Here is an 18,149-nt window from a genome sequence, read left to right as displayed (position 1 = left end):
AATTTACCTGTTGGAAAGGTGTCCATGTTGGAAATTTACACCTGTTGGAAAGGTGTCCATGAAGAATCTTCTCTGTGAATTCTATTATAATAATATAATGCTTGTGCGTTTCTATTTCTGTGCAGCTCTTCTTTCTGCATTACTCTCTCCCTTATTTTCATTACGAGAGCATCTTGTGATTCTTAAATCCATGAAGAACAGCACAGAGGTAACCGATTTCATCCTGCTTGGACTCACAGATGACCCGCAGCTGCAGGTTCCTGTCTTCACAATCTTCAGCTTCGTCTACCTCACCACCCTGATTGGGAACCTGGGGGTGATCATGTTGATCCTGCTGGATTCTAGCCTCCACACGCCTGTGTATTTTTCCTCTGTAACCTGCCGCTGGTGGACTTCTGTTACTCCACTGTCAATCCAAAAGTGATGGCTGGGCTCCCGAAAGCAGACAAAGGCGTCTCCCACCATGCATGTGCCGCTCAGATGTCCTTTCCACAGTCTTTCCACTGCGGAAAGTTATCTCTTAGCCTCAACGGCCTGTGACCGCCACGCAGCAGTGTGCAAGCCCCTGCATCACACCACCTGCTACTGCTGCTACTGCTAAGCCACTTCAGTCATGTCCGTACGACCCCATCGACGGCAGCCCACCAGGCTCCCCCGTCCCTGGGATTCTCCAGGCAAGAACACTGGAGTGGGTTGCCATCTCCTTCTCCAATGCATGAAAGTGAAAAGTGAAAGTGGAGTCGCTCAGTCGTGTCCGACTCTTAGCGACCCCATGGACTGCAGCCCACCAGGCTCCTCCACCCATGGGATTTTCCAGGCAAGAGTACTGGAGTGGGGTACCATCGCCTTCTCCGATTACACCACCTCCATGACCACAAAGAGGTGTGCTTGTCTCGTCGTCGGCTCTTACGCGTGTGGTGTTCTGAATGCCTCTGTCGACACTGGAGACACGTTCAGTCTCTCTTTCTGTGGGTCCAAGGTGGTCCATCACTTTTTCTGTGATGTTCCAGCAGGCATGACTCTCTCTTGCTCTGAGAAACGCATCAGTGAAATGATTCTTGTTCTTGTCTCAAGCTTCAATGTCTTGTTTGCACTTTTCATAATCTTGATTTCCTACCTGTTCATACTTTGGACAATTTTGAAGGTTCACTCATAAGAGGGATACCAGAAGGCTCTGTCTACCTGCGCTTCTCACCTCACTACTGTCTCCATATTTTATGGGACCGTCATCGTCATGTACATACAGCCCAGCTCCAGCCACTCCATGGACACAGACAAAATCACATCTGTGTTCTATACGATGCTCATCCGCATGCTGAACCTTGTGGTCTACAGCCTGAGGAACAGAGAAGTCAAGAGTGCATTTAACAAAGCTGCTGAGAAGGCGAAAGTTCCTCTAGATTTTTTCTTGATGTAGAAGCTACTACAGCTCTTTTACCCCTTTTGAATCTGCCCCATGCAGTGACTCAAACAACAATGGCCATTTGGGATGGTAGGATATAGATTTTGTCTCATATTTTTTCTCTCTTTAGTTGAGGAATGGACTAGGCTGAGAAGGCTGAGCACAGAAGAATTGATGCTTTTGAACTGTGGTGTTGGAGAAAACTCTTGAGAGTCCCTTGGACTGCAAGGAGATCCAACCAGGCCATTCTGAAGGAGATCAGCCCTGGGATTTCTTTGGAAGGAAGGATGCTAAAGCTGAAACTCCAGTACTTTGGCCAGCTCAGGCAAAGAGTTGACTCATTGGAAAAGACTCTGATGCTGGGAGGGATTGAGGGCAGGAGGAGAAGGGGACGACAGAGGATGAGATGGCTGGATGGCATCACGGACTTGATGGACGCGAGTCTGAGTGAACTCCAGGAGTTGGTAATGGACAGGGAGCCCTGGTGTGCTGCGATTCATGGGGTCGCAAAGAGTCAGACACAACTGAGAGACTGAACTGAACTGAACTGAACTTAGTTGAGGAATAGTTCCAACCACTTAAAACGCAGACAAAGTATAATAATAGCTTTTAATGAAGTATGTGCTTTTGTTGTCATATTTTATCTAGAGCTAAATAATTATAGCAGCTTAATAAACCAATGCTTCAGTTATTACCGAGTGATTTGGAAAGAAAAAGCACATTCATGTGAAATTTACCAAAGGTAAATAGCCCTGTTAGAATAAAAGGATGCACATGATTCCCTCATTTTTACCTTAATCTTTTTTTTAACCTTTATTTATTTTTTTTAATTGAAGGTTAATTACTTTACAATATTGTATTGGTTTTGCCATACATCCTTAATCTTATGGGCACTAACTCTTCACATTTTGTTTTTAAAATTTCACTGAAAATAATACTACTACTACCCATTTTTGGCAATACATGTTTTGAAATTGTTAATGCCACTCTGTTGTTTATGTTCTAGTCAGCTATCTCATATCTCATCAGTATTCAATTCATTCACTCTGCCTCATTCACACTGATCTCTACCGAATCTGGGCCACTCCAAACTTGCCCTTGTCTCAGCTTCTTTGCACTGATGCTTCCCCTGCATGGAATATACTTCCACTCATTTCAGATTCCCAGTTAAATTTTACCCACCCGGGAGATCACAGAGGCTTGCCATGAGTTACCTGATAAAATGGTCACTTCCCGCCCACGGACTTTTTTTTCTGAAGCCTGCTCTCTCGTCTCCATAGTCACTAGCATCATGCAGCTCTTATATTTATTTACTCACCTGTTCTTCCCTTTTTCTCAACTTGAATGGAAAATCTCTTGAGCAGTAGCTTAACCTGGTTATTGCACTGGAATTAAAGCTTTGAAACTTTATTTTTAAATTATTTTATTGAGCATGATGACAACTTCAGAAATTCAGAATATTTTTTTTTTAAAGCAAGCTGCAAAGACTTTAAGGGGAGAATTCACCAGCATCCACTTGACAACGACCCTGATTTCTTGCACCCGCTAACATTTAATAATCCCTGTTCTTTTGAAGTTCTTCAAACTGCTTACTCACTAGCAGCCAACCAATCACTGACAAATGTACCTGAAGACCTCTCCCAATTCTAAAAACCGTATCTTAATAAAATGCTTGTATTCATACACTGACTTGTATTTATTCATTTTACTCCACAAGCTGTGTGGCACGGCCAAAAAAAACCCCATGGATTTATTTCTGACAGTTCTGGAGGCCAAATGTCAAAGGTCAGTTTCATTGGGGTGAATTATGGTATGTCTGCAGAGGTTCCAGGGAAGAACCTGTCCTCCTAGGTTGCACCTCCAGGTACTTGAAAGCATGCCTTGACATGTATCTGTATTGATGCCATCCCTGCCTTTGTAGTCACACTAGGTTTCTCCCCTTCAATTCAGTTCAGTCGCTCAGTCGTGTCTGACTCTTTGCCACCCCATGAATCGCAGCACGCCAGGTCTCCCTGTCCATCACCAACTCCCGGAGTTCACTCAGACTCACATCCATCAAGTCAGTGATGCCATCCAGCCATCTCATCCTCTGTCGTCCCCTCCTCCTCCTGCCCCCAATTCCTCCCAGCATCAGAGTCTTTTCCAGTGAGTCAACTCTTCGCATGAGGTGGCCAAAGTACTGGAGTTTCAGCTTCAGCATCATTCCTTCCAAAGAAATCCCAGGGCTGATCTCCTTCAGAATGGGCTGGTTGGATCTCCATGCAGTCCAAGGGACTCTCAAGAGTCTTCTCCAACACCACAGTTCAAAAGCATCAATTCTTCAGCACTCAGCCTTCTTCACAGCCCAACTCTCACATCCATACATGACCACAGGAAAACCATAGCCTTGACTAGATGGACCTTAGGCGGCAAAGTAATGTCTCTACTTTGAATATACTATCTAGGTTGATCATAACTTTTCTTCAAAGGAGTAAGTGTCTTTTAATTTCATGGCTGCAATCAACATCTGCAGTGATTTTGGAGCCCAAAGAGATAAAGTCTGACACTGTTTCCACTGTTTCCCCATCTATTTCCCATGAAGTGATGGGACCAGATGCCATGATCTTCGTTTTCTGACCGTTGAGCTTTAAGCCAACATTTCCACTCTCCTCTTTCACTTTCATCAGGAGGCTTTTAGTTCCTCTTCACTGTCTGCCATAAGGGTGGTGTCATCTGCATATCTGAGGTTATTCATATTTCTCCTGGCAATCTTGATTCCAGCTTGTGTTTCTTCCAGTCCAGTGTTTCTCATGATGTACTCTGTATATAAGTTAAATAAGCAGGGTGACAATATACAGCCTTGACATACTCCTTTTCCTATTTGGAACCAGTCTGTTGTTCCATGTCCAGTTCTAACTGTTGCTTCCTGACCTGCATACAGATTTCTCAAGAGGCAGGTCAGGTGGTCTGGTATACCCATCTCTTTCAGAATTTTCCACTGTTTATTGTGATCCACACAGTCAAAGGCTTTGGCATAGTCAATAAAGCAGAAATGGATGTTTTTCTGGAACTCTCTTGCATTTTCGATGATCCAGCAGATGTTGGCAATTTGATCTCTGGTTCCTCTGCCTTTTCTAAAACCAGCTTGAACATCAGGGAGTTCACGGTTCACGTATTGCTGAAGCCTGGCTTGGAGAATTTTGAGCATTACTTTACTAGCATGTGAGATGAGTGCAATCGTGTGGTAGTTTGAGCATTCTTTGGCATTGCCTTTCTTTGGGATTGGAATGAAAACTGACCTTTTCCAGTCCTGTGGCCACTGCTCAGTTTTCCAAATTTGATGGCATCTTGAGTGCAGCACTTTCACAGCATCATCTTTCAGGATTTGAAATAGCTCTAACCGGAATTCCATCACCTCCACTAGCTTTGTTCATAGTGATGCTTTCGAAGGCCCACTTGACTTCACATTCCAGGATGTCTGGCTCTAGATTAGAGATCACATCATCATGATTATCTGGGTCATAAAGATCTTTTTTTGTACAGTTCTTCTGTGTATTCTTGCCACCTCTTCTTAATATCTTCTGCTTCTGTTAGGCCCATACCATTTCTGTCCTTTATCGAGCCCATCTTTGCATGAAATGTTCCCTTGGTATCTCTAATTTTCTTGAAGAGATCTCTAATCTCTCCCATTCTGTTCTTTTCCTCTATTTCTTTGCATTGATCGCTGAAGAAGGCTTTCTTATCTCTTCTAGCTATTCTTTGGAACTCTGCATTCAGATGCTTATATCTTTCCTTTTCTCCTTGGCTTTTCACCTCTCTTCTTTTCTCAGCTATTTGTAAGGCCTCCCCAGACAGCCATTTTGCTTTTTTGCATTTCTTTTCCATGGGGATGGTCTTGATCCCTGTCTCCTGTACAATGTCATGAACCTCATTCCATAGTTCATCAGGCACTCTATCATCAGATCTAGGCCCTTAAATCTATTTCTCACTTCCACTGTATAATCAGAAGGGATTTGATTTAGGTCATACCTGAATGGTCTAGCGGTTTTCCCTACTTTCTTCAATTTCAGTCTGAATTTGGTAATAAGGAGTTCATGATCTGAGCCACAGTCAGCTCCTGGTCTTGGTTTTGTTGACTGTATAGAGCTTCTCCATCTTTGGCTGCAAAGAATATAATCAATCTGATTTCAGTGTTGAGCATCTGGTGATGTCCATGTGTAGAGTCTTCTCTTGTGTTTTGGAAGAGGGTGTTTGCTATGACCAGTGCATTTTCTTGGCAAAACTCTATTAGTCTTTGCCCTGCTTCATTCCGCATTCCAAGGCCAAATTTGCCTGTTACTCCAGGTGTTTCTTGACTTCCTACTTTTGCATTCCAGTCCCCTATAATGAAAAGGACATCTTTTTCGGATGTTAGTTCTAAAAGGTCTTGTAGGTCTTCATAAAACCATTCAACTTCAGCTTCTTCAGCATTATAGGTTGGGGCATAGACTTGGATTACTGTGATATTGAATGGTTTGGAGACGAACAGAGATCATTCTGTCATTTTTGAGCTTGCATCCAAGTACTGCATTTCGGATTTTTCTGTTGACTATGTTGGCTACTCCATTTCTTCTGAGGGATTCCTGCCCGCAGTAGTAGATATAATGGTCATCTCAGTGAAATTCACCCATTCCAGTCCATCTTAGTTCACTGATTCCTAGAATGTCGATGTTCACTCTTGCCATCTCTTGTTTGACCACTTCCAATTTGGCTTGATTCATGGACCTGACATTCCAGGTTCCTATGCAAAGAGTTGGACATGACTGAGCGACTGAACTGAATTGAACTGATGCAATATTGCTCTTTACAGCATCGGACCTTGCTTCCATCACCAGTCACATCCACAGCTGGGTATTGTTTCTGCTTTGGCTCCATCCCTTCATTCTTTCTGGAGTTATTTCTCCACTGATCTCCAGTAGCATATTGGGCGCCTACTGACCTGGGGAGTTCCTCTTTCGGTATCCTATCATTTTGGCTTTTCATACTGTTCATGGGGTTCTCAAGGCAAGAATACTGAAGTGGCTTGCCATTCCCTTCTCCAGTGGACCACATTCTGTCAGATCTCTCCACCATGACCCGCCCGTCTTGGGTTGCCCCGCGGGCATGACTTGGTTTCATTGAGTTAGACAAGGCTGCGGTCCTAGTGTGATTAGATTGACTAGTTTTCTGTGAGTATGGTTTCAGTGTGTCTGCCCTCTGATGCCCTCTTGCAACACCTACCATCTTACTTGGGTTTCTCTTACCTTGGACGTGGGGTATCTCTTCACGGCTGCTCCAGCAAAGCACAGCCACTGCTCCTTACCTTGGACGAGGGGTATCTCCTTACTGCCGCCCTTCCTGACCTTCAAGGTGGGATAGCTCCTCTAGGCCCTCCTGTGGCCACGCAGCCACCACTCCTCGGGTTGCTCCTCCCGGCTGCCCCTGACCTTGGACTTCGGTAGCTCCTCTCGGCGGTCCCTGTGCCATCGCAGCCTGGCACTCTGGGCCGCTGCCCCTGACCTCGGACGTAGGGTAGCTCCTCTCGGCCGCGCTTACTGCACCCGGTCGCAGCCGCCAGCGCTTACACTTCCCCAATCAGACTCTCCAGCCCAACCCCAGCCACCCCAGTGGCCCAATTTTCGCGGCACCCGGACCTGTCCCGGCTCCGAGGCCCCACCCCCTAAGACAGGCTTGGTTCCCCCAGCCCCCGCCCCGGCCCATTCTCGCTGCCTCTCCAAGTGGGCCCAACTAGGTTCTCGGCCTTTCTTGGTCAGGCGTGGCCCCGACACCCCGGCCTCGCGCAGCGCAGGCCTGGAGCCTAGCAGGGGGCGACGAAAGCCGGGGCCAAGCCGGCCGGGGTCGGGTGAGGCTCACTTACCCGGCCTCGGGCGGCAGCAGTGAGGCCTTAGGCTGCGGCTTCTCCTGAGACTCGCGCGGAAGGAGGGAGCCAGAGAGGGAGTAATAAAAAAAAAATAATAAAAACAGAAAGAAAGAAAAAGAAACCGCGGCTGTATGGATCAAATGATTGTACTCTTTTTTGAGATTTTGTTTGATGTGGACAGGTTTTAAAGGTTTTATTGAATTTGTTACAATAGTGCTTCTGTGTTATGTTTCGATTTTCTGGCCGAGAGGCAGGCGGACTCCTAGCTCCCAGAGCAGAGATTGAAATCACACCTCTTGGGCTGGAAAGTGATATCGCAATCACTGGCCTGTCAGGGACGTCCCAATGGTTGTTCTCGTGAGTCTCTCTTGAGAAACAGCTAGAAATGAACGTGAAATAAAACCAAAATACAAATCTTGAAACCAGTTTAGTAATTGTAATGCACTGCTGGGAGGGAATGCAAAATGTGAGTGCAACCTTAGAAAACAGTTTGACAGTTTCCACTCAGTTAAATGTACACTTATTGTCTACCCGGACACTAGTGGTAAAAAATCCACTTGCCAATGCAGGAGACACAAGGTTTGATCCCTGCATCAGAAAGATCCTGTGAAGTAGGAAATGGCAATCCACTCCAGTCTTCTTGCCTGGAAAGTCCCATGGGCAGAGAATCCTGGTGGGATACAGTCCATGGGGCCATAAAGAGTCGGACATGACTGACCAACTTAACACATTATCTAACCAACAAATCTAACTCACATATATTTACCCCAATGAAATTAACACCTATGCACATACAAAAAAAGCTGGTCAAATGTTTAGATGCTTTTTCTTTTTTAATTTCCAGACACTAGAACCAACCCAAATGCCAGTTCAAATGAGAAAGGAGTAACAATCCTGTTTCCATATAATAGAATATCATCTAGCAATAAGAAATATTTCTTGATTGATATATTATGGGTTGAACTGTGTGCCTAAAATTTATATGTTGAAGACCTAATCCCCAGGACCTCAGAAATTGATCTTGTTGAAAATGGGTCATTAGAGATATAATTAGTTAAGATAAGGTCATACCAAAGCAAAGTGTGCTCCTAGATCAGTGTGACTGGTATGCTTATCAGAAGAGAAAATCTGGACACACACGCATATAGACTGATACAGCACACAGAGAACACAGAGACTCACACACACAGAGAACACATGTGAAAACGAAGATGGGGGTCAGGATGAGGCAGCGAAAGTCAAGGAACACCAAATGCTGCCCAGTCACCAAGAGAAAAACATAAAAGCATCTTTTCCCTTTCAGCCTTCAGAAGGAACAACAGAACCAACTCTGCTGGAACCTCAGTTTCAGATTTCTAGGCTCCAGAAATGTGACGCAAGTGATTTCTGTTACTCGTGCCATCCAGGTTCTGGTACTTTTTTAATGACATCTTTAGGGAATTCATGGGCTTCCCTCATAGCTCACTCAGTAAAGATCCGCCTGCGATGCAGGAAACCAGGGTTCGATTCCTGGGTCGGGAAGATCCCCTGGAGACACAAATGGCAACCCACCCCAGTATTCTTGCCTGGAGAATCCCATGGACAGAGGAGCCTGGTGGGCTACAGTCCCTGAGGTTGCAAAGAGTTGGACACGATGTACCAACTAAAACAAAAAGAGAGAGGAAATTCATACAGGCAACCATATGGATATGGATACAATATGGATAAGTCTCAAACACACCATGCTAACTGAACAAAGCCACAGTCAAAGTCAACCTACACTAAGGTTCTGTTTCAATGACATGACATTCTTGCAGAGGCAAAACCATATGGAGAGAAAATAGAGGTTACCACAGACACTGGGTAGAAACAGTGGCGTGTTTAGATGATGGGCCTCTTCTATATCATGGTTATGTCAGTGGTTGCATGATCTTATAAACTGACCAAGCTGAGAATCTGTGCACACTGCTGTTTATGAATTATAATTTAATCTAAAAGTAGGAGAAAAGCAAACAGCAAGTAATACGAAAGCATGTGTGCACTTTCAGCCTATCCAGCTAGATCCCCACAGGTGATGTAATTGGTTTCCTGCTAGGAAAGAGGGATGAGAGCTGTAGATATCCTCTTTGGGGGACAGGGGGCAGTCCCCAAAGAGCTCCACATCTCTGTAACTTTCTCCTCATTCCTAGGAATTAGCCTCTAAAACCCCAACATGACTCAATGTGGTATCATTTTAGAGGGACTGGACTGTGTGCCGAGACCCTCTGGTCAGCACACATTCATTTGAGTGTTAATAGCTGTTAGTATACGCAGCTCTTTTTCTCCTTCCCCCAAATCCTGACCTTAAGATTTGCTATGCGTCTCCAATCATGGCCAGGAAAACATTTCAAAACGAAAATATACTGGTAGACCTTTAAATGATCACTCCTCAGTGAGATGCTTTATAGAGCTTCCCAAGTTTGCTACTTACAGACACTAATCCTTGAACGATGTGAGAGAGGTCATTGTATTCTGTTTTGCAGATAAGAAGATAAGAGACTCCATGGGTACTCAAGGAATGCCTGGCAGTTTTAGGTTCCCAGCTCCAAGTCATGTTTTCCCGTCATGCCTACTTGCCTTAGAGCCTTGGAAATTTTTGACCATTAACCGATAGAAAACATGTTTAAGAGTATGTATGCATTATTCCACAGCTGAATTTCTGATTTCAGACTCACTGTTCAAGAATGGCTGTCCCTTCTTTTCCAACAACAAGGTAAGTTTTTATATTCCATATACACTTTTAGTAACAAGGGTAATTCATGCAAAAGCAATGGGACAGCTATACCTACTGTGAGTTATTTAAGAACAGAAATAGATTTTTTGGATATTTTCCAAAGCAGTGACATAACAAATTTCAAAATATACTTCTGAAACATTATCATGCTGCTCTCCTCAAAGAGATTAGTGGGGGGGAAAAAGTGGATAGGTAATGCTCTGATCAGTGCAGTTCAATCACTCAGTCATGTCCAACTCTTTGCGATCCCAAGGACTGCAGCATGCCAGGCCTCCCTGTCCATCATCAAGTCCCGAAGTTTACTCAAACTCTGTCCATTGAGTCAGTGATGCCATCCAACCACCTCATCTTCTGCTGTCCCCTTCTCCTCCCTCCTTCAATCTTTCCCAGCATCCGGGTATTTTCCAAGGAGTTAGTTCTTCGCATCAGGAGGCCAAAATATTGGAGCCTCAGCTTCAGCATCAGTCCTTCCAATGAATATTCAGGACTGATTTCCTTTAGGATGGACTGGTTGGATATCCTTGAAGTCCAAGAGACTCTCAAGAGTCTTCTCCAGCACCACAGTTCAAAAACAACCATTCTTCAGCACTCAGCTTTCTCTATGGTCCAACTCTCATATCCATACATGACTACTGGAAAAGCCATAGATTTGACTAGATGGGCATCTGTTGGAAAAGTAATGTCTCTCCTTTTTAATGTGCTGTCTAGGTTGGTCATAGCTTTTCTTCCAAGGAGCAAGTGTCTTAATTTCATGGCTGCAGTCACCATTTGCAATGGTTTTGGAGCCCAAGAAAATAAAGTCTCTTTCCACTGTTTCCCCATCTAGTGCCCATGAAGTGATGGGACCAGGTGCCATGATCTTCATTTTTTAAATGTTGAGTTTTAAGCCAGCTTTTCACTCTCCTCTTTCACTTCCATCAAGAGGCTCTTTAGTTCTTCACTTTCTGCCATAAGGGTGGTGTCATCTGCATATCTGAGGTTATTGATATTTCTCCTGGCAATCTTGATTACAGCTTGTGCTTCATCCAGCCTGGCATTTCATATGAATACTCTGCATAGAGGTTAAATAAGCAGAGTGACAATATACAGCCTTGACATATTCCTTTTTCTATCTGGAACCAGTCTGTTGTTCCATGTCAAGTTGTAACTGTTGCTTCTTGATCTTCATACAGATTTCTCAGGAGGCAGGTCAGATGGTCTGGTATTCCCATCTCTTTAAGAATTTTCCACAGTTTGTGGTGATCTGCAGTCAAAGGCTTTGGCATAGTTAATAAGCGAAGTCACTCAGTCATGTCTGACTCTTTGCGACCCTGTGGACTGTAGCCTTCTAGGCTCCTCTGTCCATGGGATTTTCCAGGCAATAGTACTGGCATAGACTGCCATTTCCTTCTCCAGGCGATCTTCCCAACCTAGGGATTGGACCCAGGTCTCCTGCATTGTAGACAGATGCTTTACCATCTAAGCGACCAGGGAAGTCCCTGAAGCAGAAGTAAATGTTTTTCTGGAACTCTCTTGCTTTTTCAATGATCCAATGGATGTTGGCAATTTGATCTCTGGTTCCTCTGCCTTTTCTAAATCCAGCTTGAATGTCTGGAAGTTCTCAGTTCACATACTGTTGAAGCCTGGCTTGGAGAATTTTGAGCATCACTTTGCTAGCATGTGCGATGAGTGCAATTATGTGGTAGTTTGAGCATTCTTTGGCATTGCCTTTCTTTGGGATTAGAATGAAAAGACTAAAGAACTCATCTATAGTTGAGTCTTGCTTTTCATCATCCATGTTTCTCAAACAAACATGTGCTGCGTGCTGAGTCACACAGTCGTGTCCGGCTGTTTGCGACCCCATATACTGCAGCCGTCCAGGCTTCTCTGTCAGTGGAATTCTCCAGGCAGGAATACTGGAGTGGGTTGCCATGCCCTCCTCCAAGGGGTCTTCCCAACCCAGGGATCAAACCCAGGTCTCCCGCATTGCAGGCAGATTTTTTACTGGCTGAGCCACCAGGGAAGCCCCAAGCAAACATGGAGGCAATAATTTCACTTTAATTCTAATATTAAACCTAAGATAACCAGACGCTGCTCAATATCTGGCATTTTACTCACAGTTTCTTATACATTTTATCTTGTTTAATTCTTACAATATACCTTGAGTTCTGTCTCATTATTGTAGATGAAGAATCTGTGGGTCAGGCTCAGTGATTTCCAGGTAGTGAGTGGTAGGGCTGTGGAAATGCAAATTGAATTAAGTTCAATTCAGTTAACAGCATCCCTGGAAAACAATACAGGAGTGACTGAGTTCATCCTGCGGGAACTAAGCAACGCCCCACAGCTGCAGGGCCCCCTCTTGATAACGTTCACTCTCGTTTATCTCATCAGTGTGGTTGCAAACCTGGGAACGATCCAGTTGATTCCCTTGGGTTGTCGTCTCCGCACTCGCGCGTACTTTTCCCTCAGTGACCTGTCTCTGCTGGGCTTCGGCTGCTCTACAGCCGTCAGTCATAAAGTCACGGCTGGATTCCTTGCGGGAGACAAGGTCATCTCCTGCAGCGTGTGTGCTGCTCGGATGTTCTTCCTTTCAGCCTTTGCCACCGTGGAAAATGTACTCCTGGCTCCCACGGCCTAGGGCCGCTGCACAGTAGCGCGTAAACCCCTGCATTACACCGCCATGATGGCGGCAAGCCTGTGGCGCGCCTTGCCGTAGGCCCCTGCGTTCATGGTTTCCTGAACGCCTCCATCCGTGTCAGGGACACACTCAGTTTCTCTTTCCGTACGTCCAAACTAACCCATCACTTTTTCTGTGACGCCCCAACAGTCATGACTCTCTCCTGTTCTGACAGACACATTAGTGAGCTGGTTCTTAGCGCTGTGGCAAGTTTCAATATCCCTTTTGGCCGGCCTAGTTATCTTGATTTCCTACCTGTTCATTTGTGTCACCATCCTGAAGATGCACTCGGCTGAGGGATACCTGAAGGCTTTACCCACCTGCGCGGCTCGCCTCACCACAGCCTCCATCTTCTACGGGACCGTCATCTTCAGGTACTCCCAGCCCAGCTCCAGTCATTCCCTCGACGGAGACAAAATGGCGTCCAAGTTCTCTACGGTGGCCATCCCCGCCCCGAGTCCTGTGGCCTGCAGCCTGAGGGACAAAGTCAAGAGTGCTTTCAAGAAGGCTATTGAGAAGGCAAAATTGTCTCCAAGTTTCATCTCTTAAAGGTATAGAATTGACAATAACCTCCATCTTTTCTGTCAGATCATCTCCATGCATTAAATCATATTTTACTGCTCACACTGCATTAAAATTACTGAGATAACCTTTCTTCCCAAAGCCTGTCACTTGGAAAAAAGAAAATAATATGTCCAGATAAGTAATATCTGAATGAGGATGGCCAAAGGAGATGATGGACTTTTTTAGATCTCATTTGTCATAAATTTTATTTATTATCCTTGATATATTCGTATGCTTATATTTTCTCTACCATGTTCTGTTCAAGTGTATTTATGACAGGGCTAAAACTCATCAATAGAAGCACATGGGTCTTATGTGTGCACATACAAGGGTGAGAAATTTGTTAAAGGAGTCAAATGGACTATAGCTAGTTTTTAATTTAAAAGTTAAAAATAACTATGCTATCAGAATATGTTTAACATTTTTCATTTCTGTGGCTTAAAAAGCTAGAGAAATTCTAAGATGAAGAAAAATATGACATGGATTTTTTTTTAAATAAAGGTATACATTTTGGCTCTTTTTTGTTGTCTCATGTTTTTTTCTTAACTGAAGTAGAGTTGATTTACAATATTATACTTTATTAACTCAGGTGTACAGCACAGTGATCAGCATTTTTCCAGAGCTATGCTAGTACAGCATCATAAAGGAGTTCATATTTCTGCCTTCAGTAAGTCATTTGGTTGAAAAAGTATGGTCACATGATAATTTTCAAAGGCAAGAAAACCAGCGAGCACACACTAAAGATAACTTCATACTGAAGTCTCTGATATAACCGTTTTGTTTCAGCCTTCCCCCTTATTTGTCTGACCAACTCTTTTTTATGTATTTGTTCAACTCTAATATCAGATAAAGCCATTCCAGCACTGTCAGCTGGTACCCCGTGAGCAACAATTTTAACACTGCAATTCAGTCTTGTTGTAGAGTTCCTTTTACTTTTAGACTATGGGGTTGACAATTTCCAGTCAATATATATTTTTTAACATTAGTTAAATCAGCTCTTTTTGCTTCTCCCCTTTCAGTGACTTAGATTCTTTTGTAATAGTCTTCATTCTATCCTGGGGTTGTCCAACCTCCAAATTGATTCCATTTGTTTGTTTGTGACGTTAACAGGTCACTCTTCATGACGAGCAGTTCTGTGGGCCTTGATGAACGCATACATTCATGTATCTGCCACCTCGAAAACATACAGAATAATTTCATCATTCAAAAAATCCCTATGGTGTCCCTTTTATAGACAGTAGCTCCCTGTTCCCCTAGCCCCTGATTGCCACTGAATTATCTTCCATCTCTACCGTTTTTCCTTATGTCATATGAATAGAATCCAATGATGTGTACTGTTTTCGTCTCTTTTTATCAAAAGTGAAAGTGGAAGTCGCTCAGTCGTGTCCGACTCTTTCCGACCGAATACTGGAGTGGGTAGCCTTTCCCTTCTCCTGGGGATTTTCCCAACCCAGGGATCAAACCTAGGTCTCCCACATTGCAGGCAGATTCTTTACCAGCTTGGCCACAAAAAATACACTTTAAATTCATTTATGTTTTGTGGAAATCAATAGCTCACCTCTTTTTTATTATTTGATAGTATTCCATTTACATCTATTAATACCACAGTTTGTTTAGCCATTCACCTTTAGGAGTATGTCTGTTCGCTTCTAGTTTGAGTGAATCTCGGTAAAACTGCAATAAACATCGACAAACAGGATTTTGTGAAACATATGTTTTCAGTTCACTATGGTAAATACTGAAGAGTGCAAACACTGGATCATACGAGAAATCCATACACAATGTTATAAGAAATGGCCAAACTGTCATCAGAAGTGATTGTACCTTTTTGCATTACCATAACAAATCAATGACTGAGGTTCAAATCTTTACTAGTATTTAAGACTATAAGGATTTTTTTTTTCCATTTTAACAAATGCAGAGTAATATATCTTTGTACTTTCAATATTTATTTTCTTCATGGAAAATTAGTGTGTACTTCTCATCCGTATATCTTCTCTTGTAAAGGTTCAGATCCTTTGTGCATTTTTAATTCAGTTGAGCGGTTTTTTTTTTTTTTATTTTGCCTTTAAAGGACTTTCTATATATTCTATAAAACAAATCCTTTATACAGTGACATCAACAAGAGAAGACAGTATCTTTATCCTCCCAAGTAAAACAACAATTAGATGAAGAACCGCAGACAGAAATAGCTCTGGGAAGGCTCAGGAGTCCAATTAAGAATCTGCAGTAACACAGTGGAGGAAAAAAATTAGAGAATAACTACAGAGAAAAGGTCATAGGGGGAGATTGGCAGAGATGAAGCGTCTGGCTGGGAACAAAGGGAGTGTTGATATCAGGGTCAGGCACAGGCTGAGGACCACTGGGGGGCAGTGCCCACTATGAGGACCCCACGCAACCTCTGCCACTGAGGGTCTCAGCAGAGATGCTACCACTCCCCACAGCTTTTGCAATGAGGGAGCCCCATGAACCCCACAGTGTTCATTAATGTAGATTCCACCAAAGACTCCTACCACTTAAGCCACTGAGGTAACCAACAGCCCCTGCAGCTGCAGGCTCTGGAGAGGGAGACACTGGCCCCACCCCTGGACCCCTCACCCAAAGAAAGAGCCACGGCTGGACTTCTCTGGGCCCTGAGCTCACTGCCCCATCCAACCTTCTACTTGCCGTAGACCTTGGAGCCGACCCTACTCGGAACACTGCTTCTGGGGCAATTCTCCTTGTGTCTGCACTCAAGATTCTGGCTCCGAAGCTGCTCTGCACACAGCCACATTCAGTCACCAGGACCACTGTCAGTGCAGACTAACCTGTACCCAGGACTTCAGGACTATGAGCTCTGCACATGCCTGCACCCCAGACCCCAAGTACACAGCCACTTATGGAGTGCCCACATCAAAGACGCTTAGAAACATCTCTGCAACGGGAATGTCCCCAGTCATGTAGAGCTCTGGGCACAACCCTCAGCGAGTAGACCTCAAGTGATCTCATGCAAAGAAATCAATGATAACTATGTGAGGTAATGGATATGCTAATTATCTTGTTATGGTAATAATTTCACAATTTTACACATATATAACTGAAACATTACATAGTACCTCTAAAATATACTGAATTTTTACCTTTCATCCTCAACAAAGCTGGAAAAAATGTAAAGAACCATTTATATGTAAATTGAAAATATTATATGCAAAGACATGTGATTTGCCAATATTTTCTCCTAGCCTATGCTTTCTTTCATACAACAAAAATTCTAATTTTGATAAGTAAACTTTGTCACTTTGTTCTTTCCTAGACCATCCTTTAGACGGTAAAGAATCCCCCTGCCACGCGGGAGACTTGGGTTCCATCCGTTGGTTGGGAAGATCCCCTGGAGGAAGCCATGGCAACCCACTGCAGTGTTCTTGCCCGGAGAATCCCCATGGACAGAGGAGCCTGGGGCCCATGGGGTAGCAAAGAGTCGGACACGACTGAATGACTAAGCACACAGCACAGCACCAACAAATTCAATGCCAAGCTCAGACATTTCTGATTTTCTTCCATATTTTCTTTTAAAAGTTTTATAATTTTATGTTCCACATTTCAGTGGTATCCATCTTGAATTAATTGTTGTTTTAGATATAAGGTACACTTTGAGGCTCATTTGCTTTTGTATATAGACATCAACTGTCGCTGCACTAAAAGGAATGTCACTTTCCCATTTAATTGCTGTGGCAGAAGCTAGTTTGCTATATTGTATGTTTCTATTGATGAAATCTCTATGCTGTTCAAATGATTTATGTGTCTATTCTTTCACCAATATACACTTTCTTGATTAATGTAACTTTAGAGTAAGTCGTGGAATCAGTTAAGGAGCATATTTCAACTTTGTCCTTCTTTTTAAGAATTACTTGAAGTATTCTAGTAGCGCTACCTCTTCATATAAATCTTTCCGCTTGAAAGATTGTTTCCAAAATTCTTACTTGAATTTTTGTTGAGGTCAGATTGAATCTGTAGATAAATATGAAGAAGCTGATATATTAAAGTCTTCCAATCCATGAAAAAATATATCTATACGTATATACACACATACTTGTCTTCTGACTATACAGTTATAATATTTCTTATCAGATACATGATTTGCAAATATATTCTCCCATCCTTGGGTTATATACTCACTTTAGTGATGGTATAATTTGAAACACAAATGTTTTTACTGTCGATTAAGTCTGATTTACTTTTTCTTTTATTACCTAAGTTTCTGCTGTTGTATGTAAGAAGCAACTGCCAAACTCAAAGCCACTGTATCAGTTATCTAGGGCTGCTGTACAAAGTACCACAAACTCTCTAGTTTAAAACAACAGAAATTTCATCTATCACACAGGTCTACGTGTCTGAAATCAAGATGTCAGCAAGAATACTTTTTTTTTTTAATTTTACTTTACAATACTGTAATGGTTTTGCCATACATTGACATGAATCCGCCACAGCTGTACATGAGTTCCCAATCCTGAATCCCCCCTCCTACCTCTCTCCCCATATCATCTCTCTGGGTCATCCCAGTGCACCAGCCCCAAGCATCCTGTATCCTGTATCGAACCTAGACTGGTGATTCATTTCTTAGATGATATTATACATGTTTCAATGCCATTCTCCCAAATCATCCCACCCTCTCCATACAGATGGCTAACAAACACATGAAAAGATGCTCGACATCACTCATTATCAGAGAAATGCAAATCAAGACCACAATGAGATACCATTTCACACAAGTCAGAATAGCTGCAATCCAAAAGTCTACAAGCAATAAATGCTGGAGAGGGTGTGGAGAAAAGGGAACCCTCTTACACTGTTGGTGGGAACCCTTTTACACTGTTGGTGCAAACTAGTACAGCCACTATGGAGAACAGTGTGGAGATTC

At 43.3% G+C, this 18,149-nt stretch overlaps 2 pseudogenes; both read left to right on the top strand.

Moving 5' to 3' along the window:
* Positions 1 to 187: 187 nt before the first annotated feature.
* Positions 188 to 7,300, top strand: LOC114118572 (olfactory receptor 5B2-like; annotated as a pseudogene).
* Positions 7,301 to 12,256: 4,956 nt separating this feature from the next.
* LOC114118569 (olfactory receptor 5B2-like) lies at positions 12,257 to 13,237 on the top strand (annotated as a pseudogene).
* Positions 13,238 to 18,149: the final 4,912 nt, after the last annotated feature.

Source organism: Ovis aries, chromosome 15 (genome assembly GCF_016772045.2).
Source record: "Ovis aries strain OAR_USU_Benz2616 breed Rambouillet chromosome 15, ARS-UI_Ramb_v3.0, whole genome shotgun sequence".
NCBI classification, from domain to species: Eukaryota; Metazoa; Chordata; class Mammalia; order Artiodactyla; family Bovidae; genus Ovis; species Ovis aries.
Note: the sequence above shows the minus strand (reverse complement) of the source record. Positions and strands in the feature narration are given on the sequence as shown.